This window comes from Tamandua tetradactyla, chromosome 6 (assembly GCF_023851605.1).
Source record: "Tamandua tetradactyla isolate mTamTet1 chromosome 6, mTamTet1.pri, whole genome shotgun sequence".
NCBI classification, from domain to species: Eukaryota; Metazoa; Chordata; class Mammalia; order Pilosa; family Myrmecophagidae; genus Tamandua; species Tamandua tetradactyla.
In genome coordinates this window covers 172,446,001-172,459,490 of record NC_135332.1, presented here as the reverse complement: position 1 = coordinate 172,459,490, position 13,490 = coordinate 172,446,001, and the positions used below count along the sequence as shown (strand labels likewise).

The 13,490-nt window shown below is 40.5% G+C and overlaps 1 long non-coding RNA gene across 4 annotated transcripts in view; it reads right to left on the bottom strand.

Moving 5' to 3' along the window:
* Positions 1–13,490, bottom strand: part of LOC143689048 (uncharacterized) — a 102,088-nt gene that overhangs the window by 45,328 nt on the left and 43,270 nt on the right. For 3 of the 4 annotated variants that reach the window (XR_013178506.1, XR_013178504.1, XR_013178505.1), the window contains one exon: positions 10,849–10,959. The exons of the other annotated variant lie outside the window; for it this stretch is intronic. This is a non-coding gene — a long non-coding RNA (uncharacterized LOC143689048). The remainder of the gene's footprint in view (positions 1–10,848; positions 10,960–13,490) is intronic. 4 annotated transcript variants of the gene reach the window in all.

Genomic DNA, 13,490 nt, shown 5'->3' with positions numbered 1-13,490 from the left:
ACAAACAAACCAACAAAAATTCAACAAACGGTGCTGTAATAACAAAACACTCACATGGAAAAAGAACGAAATTTGACGCCACCATATAGCATTAAAAAAATATATAGGACTGTATAACACAGTAAGCTCTAATGTAAACTAATAAACTATAGTTAAAATAACAATCAGAATAATATTGAATCAATTGTAACAAAGGTACCACAATAATGCAAAGTTGTAATAACAGGGAAAATTCTGTCGGGGGTGGGGTGGGGTTAAATGGCAACCAGATTCACCAATTTTAACACTTTGCCACATCAGCTATCTCTATCGTTCTATCTTTCTATCTATCCATCTATCATCTATCTCTGCCTGCCTCCCTATCTAGCTACATGTATATTCATTTTCAGAATGCTTTAGTGTAGTGCTCCTTGAACACTTGAGGCTTCCAAGCACATTTCTTAAGAACAAGGTTATTCACTTGTATACCACCTTAAGCACAGTTATCAAGTTCAAGAAACTTAACTTGGATATAAAGTTTGCAATTTATATTCCACTTTTTTCGTTAATCCATCAATGCCCCCTTTAAGCCTTTTTTCCTCCCTTGGTAGATTCCATCCAGGATCATGTATTGCTTTTAATTGTCATTAACTCTTTAGGTACTCTTTTCTTTCTTTTTAATTATGACAACATATATATAACATAAACTTCCTTATGTCATCCACTCCTGAGAACACCATTTAATGAGATTAATCACATTCATAATATTACAGAAATTTCACCATTTTCCATTACTAAATTTTGTCATGTCCCCAAACAGAAACCCTGTATTCACTATGCATTAATCCCCCATTTCCCCTACTCTGCCTCTAGAAACCTGTACTCTAATTTCTAAGTCTATCAGTTTGCATATTCTTCAGTATTTTCTTTGTAGTTACCATGGTGCTTAAGTTTAACATCTTAAATCTAAAAACTCTCATTTGCTTTGATACCAACTTAACTTCAATAGTTATACAAACTATATTTCTATAACCCTCTGTACTTCCACCTTTATGTAGTTCTTATTACAAATTACATGTTCATATATTATGAATCCAAAACCACTGATTTATCATTACATTTTATGCATTTGCCTATTAGATCCTTTAAGGAGCAAAAAGTAAACAAACTCCCTCAGCTTTTATCTGAGGAATACTTTACTTATTTATTTATTTATTTTGCATGGGCAGGTTCTGGGACTAGAACCCAGGTCTCCAGCACAGCAGGCAAGAATTCTGCCACTAAGCCACCATTGCCCTCCCTTTTCCTCAGTTTTCTGAAAGACAGTTTAGTTAGATATAAAAAAAAAATTGCTTGCTTTCAGCACTTTAAGACTATCATCCCACTGCCCTCTTGCCTCTATGGTTGCTGATAGGAAATCATCACTTAATCTTATTGAGGCTCCCTTGTACATGACGAGTTGCTTCTCTCTTGTGGTTTTCAGAATTCTCTCTTTATCTTTGGTACTCAACAATTTGATTACAATGCCACGGCATGGGTCTATTTGGATGTACCCTTTTTGGAGTTTGTTGAGTGTATTTGATGTGTATACTCATTTAATTTGGGAAGTTTTCAGCCATTATTTCATTGAATATTCTCTCTGCCCCTTTCTCTCATTCTTCTCCTTCTCAGACTCCCACATGTGTATATTTGGTACATTTGATGGTGCCCCACAAATTTCTCAGGCTCTTTGCACTTTTCTTCATTCTTTCTTCTTTCTCTCCTCAGGTTGAATAATTTCAATTGTTTTATCTTCAAGTTCTCTGATTCTCCCTTCTGCCAGCTCCAATTTGATGTTGAACCCCTCCAGGGAATTCTTCATTCCTATAATTGTGGTTCTTAGCTCTGTTTGGTTCCTTTCATAATTTCCATCTTGCTATTGATATTCTCTTTTTGATCATCTATCATTTTCCTGATTTCCTTTCAGTATTTGTCAATGTTTTGCTTTAGTTCTTTGAGTATATAAATATATATAGAGAGAAAACTATTCTTTGAAAGTCTTTGTCTGGCATATCCCAGATCTGGTACTCTTCACTGATGTTTTCTAATGCTTTAACATTCTCCTCTGCCCAGGCCATCATTTCCTGTTTCTTTTTGTATGTTTTGTGACCTTTTGTTGAAAACTGGACATTTTGATATTTTAATGTGTTGGAATTAAGACTCAAGCATTTGTCCTGAAGCTTGAGTCTACCTAATATGCAGAGCTTTTCTTGGTTGCCAAGAGCTAACAAAAATAAAAAAGGAAAAGAGGAAAACCCCTTTCCCAGTCCTTGCAGCACCTTTGTGGTGCTTTCCTCCAGGGCTTATCCATGCAAAGGGTTTGAAGAACAGCTCCAGGCCAAAGCACAGGGGCCTCCCTGATCCTTTCTGCACATGTGTCTTATCTTCAGCATGAGCATGTAGCCCTGGGAATTCCCCCACTTAAAGGGTTCTGAATGTCCTTGATTCCTTAGCAAACAGTTTCATCACAGTTGCAGTCACTGCACTGTTATGTCCTACAGCCAGCAATCCCTTGGCCCATGCAGCACAACCTGTAGGAGCGCTCCATAAGCTGCTTTCCACATGCAATATAAGTTCTGGGATGGCAAGTCCTTCAGGCCACTATCAAACAGAATGAGCCAGACATACAAGCTCCCAGTCTATGCACAAAGGTTGATCTGCTCCCTCCGGAACTGGAACTAGAGCTCTGTACTGGGAGTGCAGGCTGGCCCTATGCCTAGCTGGTAAGGGGTGGCAGTGGGGGGGTACATGCCAGGGCGCAGGAGATCGTACTGCAATTACGTAGCCTTTTCTTAACTCAGCTCTTGCCCTGTTACTGGTTTTTGGAGTTTTTTGAAAGATGTTACTGCCAGTTTTTGTGGGTTGTTTGAAGCTTCTGTGGTAGGACAGAGCCCTAGAGCTTCAGTTCCTCTTTGATCTTGTCTAGCTGAGCCTCTGTTCTCCCTGAAAGCCCAGCTTTCTTCCATCTCCATGTCTTCGTACAGCCTGAACTCTGGCAACAATCCTTTCCTATCCTCACTTCCCAAACCACACAGAAACCTTTCACATTTTCAAGATCCAGGTCATACAGCAAATGTTTGAAGATGTCTTTTCTGATTGCTCCAGCTTAATATAGTTTTTCCCTTCTCTGGGCTTTATATGAAGACCTTTATTTGTACATGTTCTTTTAATTACTTCATGCCTGATGTTCTGCACATTCATGGACTGGTCTTATCTTTGCTGCCAGCTGCAAGTTCACTGAAGGATGCATCACTGAACTCTCAGCATCCAGCATACAGAGGATGCTCAGTCCATTTCAGGTTGAAGCATAAACCGGTATTTCCATTCCTGGATTTCTCATTCTTCAAACTTATGGATGAGTTTGTTGTTTCATAGAAGGGAGGGAGACTTGGAAGGCCTGGTTACCACCCAGCTTCCCAATGTTGTATCTGTTGTTTTCTCTGGTTAGCACCAAAGGCAGGCTGGTCCTTGGATAGAAAACATGCATTTCCAAGGGAACAATATGGGCAAAGGCCTAAAAATGTGAGCAAGTATTCACATTTCTGGAAACTGTAGAAAGTGACTTGAATGCAGGTTTCATTTTGGGGGGAAAAAAGGCTTCAGAAGGTAGAGGCACTCATGTGCGAGGTCAACAGGGCTGGGACTTGATCCCATGGCCAATGGGAAGAGGCAGCAGAGGTTAAGCAGAAGAGTCAAATATGTTTTTGAAAGATGATCCTGGATGCTGCATGGACAAACAACTGGAAGGGAGCAAGGAAAATTCACAGTGATTCACTGACTACATGATTTCTTTTGGTTTACCCTGAGGTGGGAGAAGGAGACATGGCATATATGTATAGTATCCAACCATCCTTTTATAATTAAAAGAAAAATATGTGAGGAACAAATGAGCTAATTTTACACAGAAACCTCCAAAAAACCAAGGCAACACACAAATCTAAGTTATTTGTTCCCTCAGGCTAAGGGGAAAATGCAGCTTCAAATTAAGTAAGTTTCTAGTCACATCGTATTTATTCATTTTATTCACATGGTGATTTACACCTACTTTTATTTGAAACATTCATTCTTCCCCTGAGGTGGGAGAGAGGTCGGCAGCTTGCTTAGCTAAAGGAGGGGAAGAATCACAGATCATTAAATTACAAGTGTATCTTAAAGTAAAAAAATCTGAAGCTTTTTTGTTTGTTTAATTGTTCATGCTCATATGTCTTTGAGTAGATTTTGACTTAATTTTGACCTGGGATTAATGACAGAACCCACGGTAAATCACTAGTATGCACTAGACAAGGTATTTCCTTTCATCTCACTTCTCTTTTTCTTCTGTTTTGGATATTCTGCTTTCCTGTGGCTGCCATTTCGAGAGCTCTAAAAATAATATGTAAAGAGACCCAAGAAAATCTGATGTAAGGAAGGGACCATGAGTTTATGCCTTGAATAGTTCCAACTCTTCTCTCTTGACTCCAGAACACTTGATAAAGATCTCCTTCCATGGCAAGAATTTTTTTCCTGGGTCTGGTGTGAATTCTCTCAACTCCATTTTCCCACCTAGGGAGTGGAGTTCACAATAATAACAGCTAATTTTGGGGGAACATTACTCTAGGCCCTATCTCAGGGCCAGCAAACAATGGTCGGAGAGCTGTTTTTTATATGGTCTGAGAGATAAGAATGATTTTAATCCTTTTAAATGATTGAGGGAAAAAACGCAGAGTAACATTTCATGATGTCTGGAAATCATATGAAATCAAATTTCCATGCCTGTAAATATAGGTTTTTTTGGAACAAAGTCACGCCCACTCATTTACATACTACCTACAGCTACTTGGTACTACAGTGACAGAGTTGTGCAGTTGCAACGGAGACCACATTGTTGGCAAAGCCTAACATATTTACTATATGGCCCTTTAGAAGGTTGCTTTATCTATACTCTGAATAACCCTGCAAGTGACCTCTCACAGGTTTTCCCTTTTCACAGTAGAGCAGACTAGGGCACAGAGATTAATTTGCTCTGGTTAGCTGTCACACAGCTAGTAAGTGGAGCTAGGATCTACAACACCAGGCATTCTTGTTCTCTGTTTGATCCTGTCTTCCTAACATTCTGTGTTGTATCTCTCAAAGCCATCATTCAAAACCCAATTGAAGTCCCATCCGCTCTGGGCAGTCTTTCTTCACTAGTCTCTATAAATCTGTTTCTGCTACCAAATTTCCATATCACTTACTCCGTTCTATTTTCCTTGGCTGTTAGCCATGTGTCACAGCAATTACTTATTTACCTGCGTACTGTACCCAGCAGAATGTCAAGCCTTTGAGAGGAGGCCATGTGTCTTTATCCTTTGCCCCCTGCCCCGAGCAGTGCTGACTCATGAGAGGCACTCAGAAAATGTTACTTGTCCGAAAGAATGTGACAACTTTTGGGGGAGTCTGACTATTCTCCCCTCTATAAAGTGAGCTCATCTGTGACAGGGGATGAACCCTTCACTTTCTATGCCTCTCCCCACCAGTAAGAACCAGCTCCCAAAAGTCAATTATCCAAGACTCCCATCACTGAAAATTAAAATCAAGACTAACACTCCTTTAATGACAAAGATATTTCCCCCAGCCCACTAAGGGGGCTACAGACACTTTGCCAGTGTCTATAGAATCAAGTCCAATCCCCTTAGCATGGTATTCAGGATCTTTACAGGTTTGATCCTAAGCAACTTTCTAGGTATATCCTCCACCCTTTTATCCCACATCTAGACCCTTTCATACTTCTCAAACCTGCTAACCTCAGGCTATGATCATGCCTTTGCTCACACTGTTCCCCTGCCCCCTCTGTCTCCCACCCCAAGTCTCCACCCATCAATATCTTCCACTGCCTAAAGCCACATTGAAATGCCACCTCTTTGAGGACACAGGCCATGGCTCAGACATCTCCACTTGTCCTACAATGCTGAACCTAGTAACTGCATACAGTAAGTGCTCATAATAGCTCATTTACTGCTATGGTTCCAACCCTTTATTCCTCTACCTGCTCACACCTGGATCTGTTGTGACTAGATAGGAATAGGGGCATTGCAAGATTTCAGGGAAAGGAGCCAATGCTTAGAGGCCTTCTTCCCCAAGCTCTTTCATTCATTAAACCAACATTTATTAAGCACCTACAGTGTGCAAGATACTGTGCTGAAAAATTCCCATCTGTTAATATTTGCAACATCTTGGTAAAATAGATGCTGTTATAGTCCTCATCAGACAAAAGGGGAAGTGTAGGCTCAGAGAGATGGTGCAATGTGTCCAAGGTCACACAGCTAGTTTGTATCTAATCATCGAATAAAATCAATGGTCTTTCCACTACATGCCATCACTCTAAGACAAAGACCTGCCACAAAGGAGCTCACAGACTTGGACGGTGATAAGCTGTATAGTCTGTTCATTGATATGTTCATCCATTTACTCCACAACTATGTAAATGCATCCCATGTGCCAGGCACAGGTCCAGAAATCAAGAACCCAGCAGCAAAGAGCAGCCAGGGTTCCTGTCGTCTTGGACATTACATTAACCTTAACTTATTGGAGACATGCAAGAAGCATGCTAGCAGAAATATATTTTTATTACAGATTTTAGTGCTATGATGATAATAAGTTGAGTGATGTGGTTGAGTCACCAAGAGAGGCCACCAACAGTGGACTCAGGGAAGGGATCTTTGAGGATTGCTCATTAAGCTGAGACATGAGAATGAGACAACCAGGTGATGAGCAGAGGAAGAGCTTTCCAGGCCAAAGGAGCAGCTAATGCAAAGGTTTATTCCTGAAAGAAAAAGGAAGCCAGTATGGCCGAGCAGAGTGGGAGATGGGAGTAGTAGTGTAAGGTGAAGTTGAACAGCAGAGCAACTGTTACCTATGACACCAGGCTGCCGTGACACAAGCAGCAGTCCATCCAATGGACTTGGTGAATTACAAGCATCCTGTAAAGGTAACTGATTAGGAAGTTCCACACACTTGTATCAAGATGTGTTTCATTACTCATCATTTTTTAATTTAAGAAAGGTACTGTAGTGTATATGCAAATGTATATGTTATTAAATATGGCAGCAGGATCTAGAGAGCACCCAATAAGCAAACACATTAATATTTCTGCCAGCAAGCATGTGAAAATCCACATTAAGTGGGATAAATAAAGACTGTAAATAAATTCATGTCACTGCATGCAAGGATTTCCTTCCAAATAAATTTAATAAGTTAAGCCAGGTAAGATTTAGCACCAAATGAGTTTAAAATTTTGATGTTCAGAGCTTTTTGGATTTCACAATTGCCGATAAGGGATTGGGAACAGATGTCAATCCTATCACTACTCTTTTGCTCTCTCTCCCTCTCTCTCTCTCTCTCTCTCTCTCCTGGGAACACTCACAGATGCTTGTGTCCTCATCCCATTTCTTGGTCCTGTGTAGATGTTGTACATCTTACAGTTGCCTTCATCCCTTCATCAAGATGTATCTTTTTTATTTTGCATGGGCAGGCACTGGAAATCGAACCTGGGTCTCCAGCATGGCAGGTAAGAACTCTGCCTGCTGAGCCACCGTGGCCCGCCCCAAGCTGTATTTTAAGTATATGTCTCTATACCTCTCAGTTCTTGCTAGTTCTGGGTCCGTGAGGGCAGCAAGCATGTCTCACCCATTCCTATATTCTCAAGACCCAGCACAGTGCTTGCTTCAAAAAAATCACTCAAGAAGTGTTTGTCGAATTGAATCACACTGACCTTCCACCCAAGTCTCCTTTCCTATGGCCATGTTCCTTGTTCCAAAGCATTCCCACATTCTCTGTCAATGTTTGTAGAGTAGGACAACTGCTGTGACCTATTAAAAAACTCAGTGCCTTAACTCAATAAATGTTTCTCACTCACTTCCTAGCCAGTGTGGGTCAGCAGAGTATTTTGCTCCTCACAGATATTTAGGAACCCTGGTTCCTTCATTCCATGGCTCTCTCTTCTTTTAGAACCTTGGTGTTTACTGAACCCTGTGCATCCAATGAACAGGCAAAGGCTGAGAGAAAACAAGAGAGAGACTGTCACAGCAGGGAGGGGTCACATTTGGAAGTGGCATTCACTTCTGCCCACTTGCTATTGGCTACAACTCAGTCACATGACCACACTTAACTATAACAGAGGCTGGGAAATTTCACCTGGTCGTACACTCAGAAGGAAGATGAAATGGATTTAGTGGACATTTGGCTAGTCTCTGCCACATTCCTCAACCTTCCCCAACAATTTATTTTTCAATGGGAAAATAAACCTGTTTCCTCTTGAAAGAGCCTAGTCACTGTTCAAGTATCATATAAGCAGCCATTTCCTAGGACTCTAGGATGTTAAATCATGGGGTAGCCCCTTGGTGAACTGTGAAGTAGTGCCCAGTGATAATGATAAGTTTCAAGGATGTTGTACATTCAGCAAACCCTATAGACATTCTGATAACACCTTCTCATCCTCCAAAAATTATTTCTGTAGACTTTTTTTCTCCTCAATCATCTAGCTTTTGGGATTGTATGCTTCTGACCCAAATCCTTCGAATAATGGAATTCATTAGGGTCAGACTTGAAGTCACAAGGGCAAACTGATCTCAAAGACCTTTCCCAACCAAAGGAATGGTGTTGATCAAGAGGGAGTAAATGAGTGAATTCAAGAAAATAAATCCTGACACATTATGAGGGTAAAACAAAGGAAGTTCGTGTTGTTTAGTCACATGCAGATTTTTTTTTTTAAATCATCAAATGAGGAACTCTACAAACCTGGGTGGGGTTTTCAACATGATTTGTCTAGATGAAACAGAGGGGGAAGTGAAAGTCAAAGGAGGGAAGGAACGTTGATTTGGGGGCAAAAGGCTATACTATCACAAATGTTCTGGTCTGTTTTGCAAACTCATAATATCTGTGTTTCAAACAGAAAAACCTCTGATAATTTGGTGAGGTGGCCATGAGAATATGCCACTCAGATCTCCTGCCATGGGAAAGCCCAGCTGCTAGATCCACGGCTGCATTCACCCCAAGGCCACACTTCCCAAGGGCTGCTCCCAGCCAAATGATTAAGCAAGGCAAGATCCTAGTCCAGGCCCATTGGACTCAAAGACTCTGTACCAGCCCAGCCAAAACTAGAACTCAGAACCGCACTGCAGTCTGAACCTTTCTACCTAATCCTCCTTCCTTCCTTCTCTCCTTTCACAGCTATGAGAGCTACATCCATATCTGAAGGTTCTCTCTCCCTTCTATTACATCCCTCTTTTCCTTCACAGGTGTTTCCTCCAATAAATTTCTTGTAAATCTAATGCTGTCTCAGTGTGTGCTTCTAGAAGACCCAAACTTCCACATTACTCTGTTCAGACTTCCAGGTGATAAAGTCAGAAATAGGTTTTCAATGTTTCCTTTTAATGTTTTAGCATGAACTTTATTCAGAGTTGACGGTATTCATTCTAATACTCATTCTCATACTCTTTGACCCAGGGAACTTCCAGCTTCCAAAAGAAGTCTCCTCTCAGACACTGTGAGTAAGCATGATTATAATTTCCATTACAAGATCATTTTTTCTCTCTGTGATAACCAGTTAAGTGATATGGGTGGGGTTTTTTGTGCAGAATAATGAGATTTTATTCCTTATTATATGTTCCATGTCAAATACAGCTGAATTAAGTTATTTAAATAAACTGACCAGATAGGTTAAATTAGATAGTGTGCTATAGAAAATTTAAATTTTGAACAAAATAAACATCTCCTTTTAGTCTCACACAGAAGTTAAAGTTTTAAAATACAGTTCATATCATCCTTTACCCTGTATTCTGATTAACCTTAGTCCTAATCAGATCAGCTTCATTCATATTGCTAATTGAAGTCTGATCTCTTCTTCAGTGACCTTAACAGTTGTTGTATGGGGCAGCGCTGACTTTCAGAGCTGCAGAACTCTAAGTCTCATATGACACATAAATTATGGGTGGGTTTTTGTTTTGTTTTGTTTTGGGCATGGGCAGGCTCTGGGAATCAAATGCAGGTCTCCGGCATGGCAGGCAAGAATTCTGCCACTGAGCCACCACTGCACTGCCCATGGGTAGGTTTTTTTTTTACATGGGCAGGCACCAGGAATCAAACCCAGGTCCTCTGGCATGGCAGGCGAGCATTCTTGTTTGCTGAGCCACCGTGGCCCGCCCCATGGGTAGGTTTTTAATGCTCACTTTAGAGATTAAAAAGGTCATCCCCAGAACAGTGAGGCAGCTTGACCCAAGTGTCTGGTGTGTTAGTGCACAAGCCTGGTGAAGCCTGACATCATCCTGCTTCAGGTTTCCTTGTCTTTCCAGGATGCTACGCTTCATAAGTCTATGCCTCACACCCAACCTCAGGTCAGAACCAATTCAAGGAACCTGGAGTGGAGTGACCATTGTGAGTGACATAATTAGTCAATATACCCCAAAGAACCTATTTCTGCAAAATAATGATGATAAAAGATAGATGGGTAGATACATATTAATTCTGTGTTTTTTTAACCCCCCTTAATTGACTGCTATAATCCGAGGTGTTTTCAGTAACATGAGGTCCCATCAGATTCTGAAAATAACCTGGTATTATATTATATATAATATGTAATTCACATATTAATTTCTGAGTATGATGCCAAGAAAACAGAAGGCACCTCATGACTATTGACTAACTGCTCTTAAATGGACTGGCATTGGGGTTTCCCAAATGGAATTATCTACTTTTCAAAGATGACAAAGTTCTCAGTTCATTTGCAAACTGAAAAATATGGCATATTGACAAAAGCAGTTACAATGAGCATCTATTGAATCCTTACTATATATCAGACACTATGCCAGAACCAACCTTGAATGGTGTTCCATTTTTGCAGATAAGAAAATTGAGAAATTAAGCAAATTTCCGTGTCACAGCTCTTAAGTGATCATGATCAGGCCCAGTCAAGATTAGACAAACATTCTGCCAACAAACAAAGGGGATAAACAAGGCTGAAGTCATGAAAAATCTAGAATAATCACCTATTTTAAAATATATCTTCCAGTGCTGCATTCAAACTAGATAAACAAAGCTATACCTGAAAAAGGTGCTTAGTCTTCCAATTCTATGAGCTAAGTAGGAAAAGGTTATAATTATCTAAATAAGTGCTGGATAACAGATGCTTCCAAGGTACTTGGGTACATTTCAAACCATTTCTCTTAAATAATTTCTGCAGATTCTTTTTTATTTTGTTGACATTCTTAATAAGGGAGCTTGAGAAGCCAGAGGAAACTGCTCAGAGAGAGGATTTAAGGGAACAAATTTATCTTGATTTCCAATTTTGCATGGAATGGTTTGGTCATTCCTGTCCATGGGGTCCTTGAGTGTACCATCAGCCTCACCCAGGATCTCTACTTCTCCAAACTCACCTCAAAGTCTAGAAAAAGGACAGAGTTATAGAGTCATATGCACTTCTTACTATGTAACCAAACTCAGTAGGAGTCATCTTCAAACAGGAAGAAAAACTCCGTGACTGCCTACATCAGATCCAGAAGAATAAATGGAAAAAAGGCAAGGGGGAATATATTCTATTCACTAGTCACTTTATTCATTCCCCAGCAAATATATATGGAGTGCCCATGTTGTACCAGTCACTGTATAAGGAACTGGTGAACAAAACAGACATGGGTTCTATCCATGAGATGAAAAGAGGGACAAGAAAGAAGACTCTCCTTCCCGGTGGCCATGGCTCCTCTGTCTTTGTTTCAACCCCAGTGGATAAATCATGATTCTTCTAAGCCAGTCATGGTAACCTCTCTCCGTTTAACAGTGATTATTTTAGGGCTGGACATGTGACACACTTCTGGCCAATGACACATTAAAAGAAAGCTTTCAAGGGATCTACTTGGAAAGATTTCCTTCTCCAATACGAAGAAAAGCACATGGCCACTTCCCCCCATCCTTCTTGCCTAAGATGATGTTCTACAATGCCATGATGCTTGGACTAGAGGTAGCCATAATACAAACATGAGGGTAGCGATTGGTGAAACACTAAGGACTTTGGAAGAACAGAAAGAAGTGTCGGGTATTGGTCCTAATGACATTCAAAGCTGACATGCATCAGAGTCCAATAGGCAAATGATCGTTATAGACAGGCTTGACATTGGTTAGGACATGTGGACTGTCATACATGTAATAATAATTGAAATAATAAAGAAAGATCAAGACTCATGGAGTCCATTTATCTAGGCCTATTTTTAGCCAGGCAATGGGCAAGTTACTTTTGAAATTATCATTTTTCATCATCACAAAAGGGGCAGCTTCTACAAATAGGGAAGGTGATGCTCAGAGAGGTAAGGTAAAGTAGCCCACTCATATTTACCCAAATCAGACGCAATTTTTAAATCTCCAGCATCCCTTCCCCCTTATTCAACTAACATCACCCCAATCATCCCATTCCATGTGGTCCTGGATGAACCATTGACCCTGCAGCCATGGACCACTTCCAGTAAGCTGACCATTGGGTGAAACCTGAAACCTGGAGAATGAAGTGAATGAATGGGAGAAAATGTAAGTTGGGCCTAGGGAACAGCAAGTGCAAAAGTCCTGAGGCATGAAAGAGATTGGCCTATTTGAGGAACTGAAAAAGACTTGAGGCTTAGATGCAATATTACATAAGTCTATATCCCTGCTCCATCAATATCAGCTGTATGACCTGGGACAAGTTTCTGAACCTCTCTGAGCTTCTGTTTCTTCACCTATGAAATGGAGATGATAATAGTTCCTACCTCATAGGTTTATGATAAGTATTAAGCAACATTAGGCATTTACAGCTTTAAATACTGTTTCTGGCTCTTAAGAGCAAACAATAATGTTAGCCATTATTTTTATGTTGTTATTATTGCAACCACTGCTGTTACTACTTACTCTGACCTGGTGAATTAAAAGAGTTGGAGAAGGACCCTGAAATTATCATTGTTAACAAACTCCCTGTGGCAATTTGCATTATAATTCACAGTCCTCTGCAAAAGGTTTATGCATCCCACCTTTGCCATGCCCTCATAGGTCCAGCAAACTTCCCTACCATGCTGTCAGGCGAAGTCAAGTGATTTGCTTAGGCCAGTAGACTGTAGCCACATCCAGGGAAAAGTTTAAAGGGATTGCATAACTGAAGTGGCCTCTTGCACTCATGCCCTCTACCAGGAGAACAGCAGGAGAACTGCACATAGGGGCTACTCCTTCAGATGTGGCCACAGGCTGAGAAAATCTGTGGAGCTGACCAGAAGTCACCCCATAGCCTCAAGCAAAGCCACAGCTGACCAACAGGCATCATGTGACATGAATGAGAAATAAATGTTAGTCATTACAAGTGAGATTTGGGAGTTCTTTGTTATGTAGCAGAACTGATAGATACACTCCCTAAGTTATTATTTCATACATGGAATTAAGAAATATAAAGCATTGAGGCTGTTCTCTGGGTTCTTAAAGGAGCTCTGTTTTTACAGGGACAGGTA